General features: G+C 42.2%; 1 protein-coding gene across 6 annotated transcripts in view; it reads left to right on the top strand.

Moving 5' to 3' along the window:
- ZMYM4 (zinc finger, MYM-type 4) overlaps nt 1-8914 on the top strand; it is a 118721-nt gene that overhangs the window by 18378 nt on the left and 91429 nt on the right. For all 6 annotated transcript variants that reach the window (XM_015572841.1, XR_001516145.1, XM_015572843.1 and 3 more), the window contains one exon: nt 4279-4324. The gene's annotated coding sequence lies outside the window, so the exon portion shown is untranslated. Of the gene's footprint in view, nt 1-4278; nt 4325-8914 lie in introns of those variants that run through there.

Raw genomic sequence — 8914 nt, 5'->3', positions numbered from 1 at the left:
CCTTCTGCCACCTGGGAGCAGGCCTAAGCCAGCAGGTCGTTATCTCCCGAGGGGTCCCAGACTGCGAGAGGGCACAGGCCGGGCCCAGGGGACTCTCCTCCCCCCCGAGTGCACAAATTTTTGTGCACCGGGCCTCTAGTTTATTTTATAAAATAGAGGTGTAAATGGTACTTATTTAATGAGACTTTAAGGAGGCTAAATGAATTAAGTGAATTTAAAAGGTGAAAGCAGTGCCAGGCAGTGTGAGGGTCCTGGTAACTGTTAATCACTAGTTAGAATGATTTAGGAACCATTGCCTCAGGTCACCTAAAAAGTTCCATAGTTGGGCACTTGATAGATACTAGAATCACAGGTGGTTAGTAACTACTTACAAAGATTAATCAAAATTTAAAAATGAAAACAAGCCGTAACCGGTTTGGCTCAGGGATAGAGCGTTGGCCTGCGGACTGAAAGGTCCCAGGTTTGATTCCGGTCAAGGGCATGTACCTGGGTTGCGGGCACATCCCCAGTAGGAGGTGTGCAGGAGGCAGCTGATTAATGTTTCTCTCTCATCAATGTTTCTAACTCTCTCTCTCCCTTCCTCTCTGTAAAAAATCAATAAAATATATTTAAAAAATGAAAACAAATGTAAAATAAAACAGCAAAATGCAAATTTAACAGTGAGATAACTTTTTTTTCTTGGCTCTCAAATTGAGGAAGATGGTAGAGAAGTTCTTGAAACAGCTGAACTCACCTTATTGCTTTTATAAATATAGTGCTTTTAATGGGCAGTTTGGTAACATCTATCAAAAATTTAAGTGCTTTCTGGCTGGTGTGGCTCAATTGAGTGGCATCCCATGTTCCAAGAGATCCACAGTTGATTCTCAGTCAGGTTACATGACCAGGTTGCTGGCTTGATCCCCAGTGCGGGGTGAGCAAGAGGCAGCAGTGGTGGCGGGGGTCAGGGCTACTCAATGTTTTTCTCTCCCCCCTCTCTCTAAAACCAATAAAAGCACATTAAAATTAAGTGCCTATGCTCTTTAATTTCATGACTCTACTTCTGGGAATTGATCATAGATATATGATCAAACATACAGTCACATAAACACACACTGACATATATAAGCCAACTTATGCTATATATGTATCCCACGTTCAGAGGCTGTTAAATTGCATTGTTTACCTATATCTTCAGAAAAAACCCACTTCTGCTGTTGTGGTAAATAACCTGCTTCCCTCTTTTTTATGGTCTGGACCTCTAGCAACTTCAGCGCGAAATTATAGCTGATTTGCCTACAAATGTCAGGTGGTCATAATAGTCTGGCCACTCAGTGTATATACAATGATAACAATTACAATATTTGGAAAAAAGCTTGAAAAAACCTAAGTGCCCATTTCTATCTATACTAATAATAGAGAAATATGCAAATTATCCATTACAGTGTCATGTCATAACTGGATCAGCAGGCTGCGTCCCCCCCCCCCCCCTTTTGCTCAGGCAACTGCAAGGTCTGGTGTAGGATAGGATATGATAGGAGGGGATAAGAAAGGAGAGGGAGTGGAGGGCAGGCCTGTATGCAGACAGGTCAAGAAGAGAAACAAATACAGAAAGGGAACAAGAATAAGACGCAGGAATGGAAAAGGGAAGGAAATGCGGGGCTGCATGTGAGAGGGGGTGGTGACCGTGGGGGCATCTGTCAGAATGACCATCATCAACAAATGACAAGTGCTGGCCAGGATGTGAAGAAAAAGGAACTCTCATGCACTGCCAGTGGGAATGCAGACTGGTGCAGCCACCGTGTAAGACAGTATGGAATTTCCTCAAAAAACTAAAAATGGAACTCCCATTTGACCCCGTGATCCCACTTCTAGAAATATATCACAAGGAGCCTGGTGAGGGGCGGGGCAGGAGCCCTACCCAGACATGGGAAGAGGGAGGTGTCGCCTGGGGTGGGCTGAGGCCTTCTGGATGTAGGCGCTCCTGCTTCGCAGCATCCTCGCCGCTCGGGTGTCCTGGGCAGGGAATGGGAGTAGGATGGTGGCAGGGAGGCTGGGGAAGGGGTGGCCGTGAACACCTGGCCGTGGCTGAGCCCTGGGCTGGGGATTAATGCCCCTTTGAAAAGAAGCTTTAAGAAGGGGAGGGAGAGAAGAACTTTGTAAAGGAGTCAGTAGACAGCAGAGTTAAAGAAGGAAAAGAGGATGTATGAGGGAACTGTAGGAGCTATAATGAAAATCAAGTATAGTTGTGTACTGGGGACAGATTTTAAAAGTAGGAGTCAGAAAAAAAAAAGATAAATGATAGTGAGTAATTAGGCAGGTAGATAGATATTAAAATAGTGGAAGTATGCCGAGAAGAGTGGGGCAGGAGTCAGCTGGTCGATGTTTCTCTCTCATCGATTTTTCTAACTCTCTATCTCTCTCCCTTCCTCTCTGTAAAAAATCAATAAAATATATATAAAAAAAGAAAAAAAAATAGTGGAAGTAGATAAGAATGTATGAGAAAGGTAGGATGAAAGAGAAAGAGGGAGGGAAGAAAAGTTTTAAAGGGGAGCTGGTAGAGCTTAAAAGGAGAATGAGAAGAAGGAAGAAATGTGGGAGGGAGCAAAGCAGGTCTGAGGGCGGAAGTGAAGAAAAATATTAAGGTGGGAAGGAAAAGGGGAGGTAGGGTAGGGGTAAAGATAAAGGAAAGAGGGGATGTGGGGAGGGAGCGAGGGTAGGAGAAAGATGGGAAGAAGGATGATGGAACAGAAGTAGGAAATAAGGAGGAAAAAAAAGTTTATAAATGATGAGTCAGTAGGAAAAAGTGTTACATAAAGGAGAGAGACAAAGTGTGTAAGAGGGAGAAGCCAATAAGGAAGTCAAATACAGTTGTGTGTGAAAGGGATAAGATTAAAAAAAAAAGTTAATAGGGGCAACTAGGCCGGCAGGGGAGGGCAGTTAGGGGGATCAGGCCAGCAGGGCAGGGCAGTTAGGGGGACCAGGCAGGCAGGCAGAGTGGTTAGGGAAGACAGGTTCCTGGGTTGTGAGAGGGATGTCCAACTGCCAGTTTAGGACCAATTGGTTGGACACTTAGCATATTATGCTTTTATTATGTAGGATTTCCTTCTTAATTTGAAGGAAATACTCTTTAGCATCTTGAGTAATTACACTTTTTTCTATGTATTTGTGAAACTATCAAGTGGGAAAGCCCTTATACAATAGTTGTGAAAAACCACACATGGTCAAATGACATGATTATTAAGAAAAGCTGAAAAAAACATGACTTTGGAGTATATTACTAAATTAAATATGACCTTTTTGTATTAAAATGTATAGATACAACTGCTCCTGTCATTTAGCATCATTTCTCATAGTATTTCTGTAGTATGTTAATAAATGTTATCCTTCAAAAGGGTTCTGTGGTCAAATATGTTTAGGAAATTTTGTGTGAAACAAAGCAGTATCGGGGTCAGGTATGTTTGGGAAATGCTGGGTGAAACAAAGTAGTACAAGTTTCTTTAGTTTGACTTTTTAGTGTTTAATTAATTAACAACCATTATAAATTACTAAAAAGATGTTTTGTATTTCCTATATTAACTTGATGACAGAACTTTTCTCAGAACATCTTGCAGGTTTGCATAACAAATGCTGAGAAATGCAAAGTATAGCATATGGTTAATAAAAAAGATTGAGAGATTATACAGTATAACACATCCTCAAATAACTTAATTTCATTCAAGATCATTTCCTTACAACTTTCAGATGCCATAAGAACTGAACTTGTTTATATATCAACCTGCCTATGGTAAAATTGGTCTCATTATATATCATTTCACTTAAAGTCGCAGAACCTATCAATGATGTTAAGTGAAAACTTACTGTAAAATATGCTAGGGTGTATGGGTATCCCAGGATGTTGATTGTTCTGTTTAGTGTTGATTTGGAGTTTTGCATAGTTCTCAAGAGATGTTAGTAAGTTCTCAGCAATAGTTTATTGAGAGCATGTATTGGCTATATTTATTATTACAAATATATGTGATTCTCTATTTTGTAACAAAAGTGATTTAAAAAAATAGTTGTTTTTTTTTTCAATACTGAGGGCATGCATTTATCTCTTTACTTTTGGTTTGTAGGTTTTGGCCTGAGAACTTCTTTTGTTTATTCTAAATTTTATTTTACTGTATTCGATGGTATTTCTGCTTTTGTAAATTGGAGTACTCTGGGTTGAAAATTATAGCTTTTGGGGGAGTTGGGAGGGATACTAAAAAAATGCTAGAAGATTATGATGGTAATGTTATTTTTCTCTTTTTGCTTTTTCAGTTTGAGCAGAAAACTGGTGCAGTTTTTGATGAAATTGTAGAGAACTGTAAGTACCATTTTAGAAAACAAATCATCTATTTATATACATAATACAGATAATATATTAGCCTAGATAGAACATTTATCTATAGCAGATTTATCTAAATCAGTTTGATTTATTTGAGATCTCATCACACCTTCTTAGTATATTGAGTAAGTTAATCTGAATTGTAAACCTTAATTTTTAAGGTTGACATATAGCCACACTTTGTGTATGTGTGATATATATAAAAGTTTATATACCTCTTAGTATATATAAACTTAGTATTTACAGGGTATCTTAATTTTTCTTTTTATATTTTTTCTTTAATATATTTTATTGATTTTAGAGAGGAAGGGAGAAGGATAGAGAGGGAGAGAGAGAGAGAGAGAGAGAGAGATAGAAACATCAATGATCATTGATTGGCTGCCTCCTGCACATCCCCTGCTGGGGATCGAGCCCACAATCCAGGCATGTGCCCTTGGCCGGAATCAAACCTGGGACCCTTCAGTCCACAGGCCGGCGCTTTATCCATTGAGCCAAACCAGCTAGGGCTCTTTATATTTTTTTATGATACATGGTTTTCTTTAAAAAATTCTGTTTCTTATAATTATAAAACTAATACATTCAGTTTTACAATACAAAAATGAATAAAGCTGAAAACCCAAGCCTTTGTTTTTACCATTCTCCAAAGATAAACAGTTTTAAAAGTTTAATGTATATCTTTCCCAATATTTTTTTTGTGAGTGTATGTGTTTCTATATATGGTAGGTGCAGTTTATGTATGTATGCAGGGAATTATATGATTTTTTCTTATTTTTTAACTCAACTGCGTAGATATCATTCTATGTCATTGGATTGGATCTACCTACTGCATCCTTTCTAACAGTATTTTTTTCTCTAACTCAGTATTTTTTTTTGTATGGCTGTAGTATAATTAAATTACTGTTCTCTTTTATACATATGTATATTATTTTTAATTTTTTCTCTATTACACGTAATATGCAATATATATTCCTATATACATCTCTGTGTACTTGTTGAAGTAATTGATGAATCATCATAGGATGTTCATGCACTTGTTTATGAAGAGTAAATTTTGTCACCTATAATTCCTAAGTCAGGAAATGTGTATTTCTTTTGTTTTTTTAAGTTTATTTCATCCAGTAAGATATGTGAGTACCATCTTTCTCTTTGAAATTAGGTAATATTGGTGATAACAGTTTTTATACTACATATTGAGAGGTAACTAGCTTTCCTGATCTTTAGTAGATTTAGTTGTCTTTTTCTTGCATGCAAGAAAGTAAATTAGGCTTCTGCTAGCTTATCCAGAAGAAACCTCAGAAGTGTATTGGAGTACTTAACAGAATTTAGGGATGGTAGAGAATAAATTTCCTCCAGGGAACTCAATGAGAGGAGACCATGTGCCTGCTCTGCCTATGCTGCTAAAAACAGTTATGTTCCAGCGACTTATTTCTTCTGTATGCCCATTTTAAATTTCAAGTTCCTAGGAAAAAAATTATGATTGTGCCAGCTTAGATTTGATGTTTATCTTTGACCCAATCATCTGTGGTCAGAAAAAGTAAGGTTACAAAGTAAAACATGGCTGTTAGGAGTTATCCCTCAGTCTCACCTATTCACTTTCATCAAATAATTTTTGATTACCTTTTTCTCGACATGCCTTTGCTCAAGTCTATATACTGGTAGTGATAGAAATTAATCAAATAGGTTTCTAATGAAGGTTTGAATCTGATGCTTTGTTTGTTAAAGACGTTGAATAACAACTATCTTAAAGTGGTAGCAGGAATCTTAATGCATTAACCAAGCTGCTGTACTTGGGTTGCTATACCAAGTATTTGGAGTTTATGTTTATGATGCCTGGTGCTTTTCTGTTCCAACCCCACTTTAAGGGTGGAGGTTTAAAAGCAGGGAACTTTATACCAAATATTGAGTGCAAATGATGTGGTAGAGATTGCCCTCTATCTCCTTTCTGGAAGATTATCATTAAGGGTTGTTAAAGGTTCTGGAGGCAGAGAAGTGAGTTGCTTGGAAGGGGAAAGTGGCCTCTCTCCATGAAGGGGATTCAGGAACATAGCTACCTATCTAATAGATATAAAGGCAGACTGCTACATAGATGGTGTTTAGGAAGCATCTAATTCCCAAGATGGTCATTCAAGGTATACCACTTTGTCTTGGAGCGCATATCTAGAAAAAAGGAGATTCACTCTTTCTCAGGCAAATAATGTGTTAACTATCCTACGTAATAAAGAGCTAATATGCAAATGGTCAGCACGCCCTCATGCCTTCACTGGGTCTCGGTCTTGCTTGATTTCAAGGAGCGTGCAGGTGGGTGGGGACTTGACTCTGGGTCCTGTGATGTGTCCTAGACTCTGACAGGAGGGAGATTTTCATATACATTTTACTAATTTTCTTTCATCTCTGACACTTCTATTATAGAGAAAGGGCAAATAGCAATATTAAAATATTTCCTCTAATTAATGTGCACAAATTTCGTGCACTGGGCCACTAGCCCTATATAATAAAGAGCTAATATGTAAATGGTATCATGCTCTCACATCATCAAGCCCTCATGCAGTCACACTGTAAGGGCTCATACACTCAACACTGGGGAGAGAGGAATGTGGACTAGCCAGGCACAGAAGAGCTTGCGAAAGAGGAATGGGGACCAGCCAGGCTGTGGCCCTGCAGAGGGACAAGCCGCCAGCCCAGTGGCTGCGCCTGCGTCCCGGGAGAGGGACAAGCTGCCTGCCCCACGGTCCTGGGTGCCAGCGGCTGCAGCTGCGCCTGTGGCCCGGGAGAGGGATGAGCCACATGCCCTGTGATCCCAGGAGCCAGTGGCTGCACCTGCGCCTGCAGCCCTGGAAAGGGACAAGCTGCATGCCCTGCAGTCCCAGGCACCAGCAGCTTTGCCTGTGGCCTAGGAGAGGGACAAGCCTCCTGCTCTGTGTTCCCGGGCACCAGCGCCTGCGGCTGTGGCCTGGGCAAAGTCTCCCACCCACTGTCCCCTATGGCTGTGGCCGGCCTGGGTCCTAGTTGCCTGCAGCCAGTGAGAGGGAGGGAAGCCCGGGTCCTGGGTGCCTGCGACCGGCCGGAGGAGGGAATTTTGGGTCCTGGGTGCAGGGCGAGGCAGAGGCTATTAGGGGCGATCATGCCATCAGGGGAGCAGATAGGGTCGATCAAGCCGGTAGGGGAGCAGTTAGGGGCGATCAGGCAGTCAGGTAGAGGTGGTTAGGGGCGATTAGGCAGGCAGGCAGAGGGGTTAGGGTTGATTAGGCAGGCAGGCAGGTAGATAAGCGAGCGCTTAGGAGCCAGTGGTCCTAGATTGCAAGAGGCAGTTGGACATCCCGCGAGGGGTTCTGAATTAGAGAGGGTGCAGGCCGGGCTGAGGGACCCTCCCACCCCTGTGCACAAATTTTGTGTCCTGGGCCTCTACTCCAATGTAATAAAAATCTAATATACAAATTGTCCCCTTGGGCAGTCATTGGACTGGGATTTTGACTGGGGACCGGGAGTTTGACCACTTGCTATGGTGTGTGCTGACCACCAGAGGGTGGTGCCAACATGGCGGGCGTTGGTGATATGGTGCTGGCAGCAGGCAGCAGTGGAGGTGCTGGCAGCCCCGATGGGCCCTGATGAGAGCAGGACCACGGTGGGATGGTGGAGTAGGTGAGCAGGCGGTGCGAGGCCAAGGCGGGTGAGAGCAGGGGCCTGATCACCCCACTGATCGCCCTGCAGATGGCAAGCAGCAGCGGCGGTGAGGGGTGGGGCAACCACCCAGCTCCCAGGCACTGAGGGAGAAGGGGCAAATAGCAATCCCATATAATAAAAGCCTAATATGCAAATCGACCAAACAGTGGAATGACCAGTGGAACAACAGGTCATTATGATGTGCACTGACCACCAGGGGGCAGAGCTTAATGCTGGAGCTGTCCCCAGCCCACAGACCCCAGGCCAGCCAAGGCAGGTGCCAGTGGAGGCCCCTGATTGCCCCACTGGTGGACTTCAGCTGAGGGAGGTGACCAGCAGTGCGGGCTGCGTGAGGCCTGTCAGGTGAGTGCCAGCGGAGGTCCCCCGATCGCCCTACATGTTGCCCCACAAATAGGCCCTGATCGCTGGCCAGGCCTACGGCCGCTACCCATGCACAGATTTCATGCATTGGGCCTCTAGTATTAAAATATTTCTTCTAATTATTTTCCTTTCAATGTGCACAAATCTGTGCACAGGGCCAGTAGTCTATTTATTTAGAAATGCTGTCACATATCCTAAGGACCCTTGGTCATCCCAGTTTGGCAACCATTAAGACTTTCTTCCTACTAATCTGTTCTCTCTTCCAAATTTTGTATGCTTAAGTGAGGAGTTACATAGTAATCTTGAAAGAAATGTTGAGATTCAGATTAGGGTATTAGTAGGGAAAAGAAAGAATGTGAATCTCTTTTAGAACATTTTTTAGTTAAAGTCCATAGAACTAGGTGATTAACTGAATGTGTGGAGATTGAGAGAAATAAGTGGTAACCATGCCATCTATATCTCTGACATATGCTGTGGGTTCTTCAGTTAAGAAGGCAAAACACTAAATTTGAAGAGTCAAATCTGTGG

The sequence above is a fragment of the Myotis davidii genome, unplaced genomic scaffold, assembly GCF_000327345.1.
Source record: "Myotis davidii unplaced genomic scaffold, ASM32734v1 scaffold88, whole genome shotgun sequence".
Lineage (NCBI taxonomy): Eukaryota > Metazoa > Chordata > Mammalia > Chiroptera > Vespertilionidae > Myotis > Myotis davidii.
Note: the sequence above shows the minus strand (reverse complement) of the source record. Positions and strands in the feature narration are given on the sequence as shown.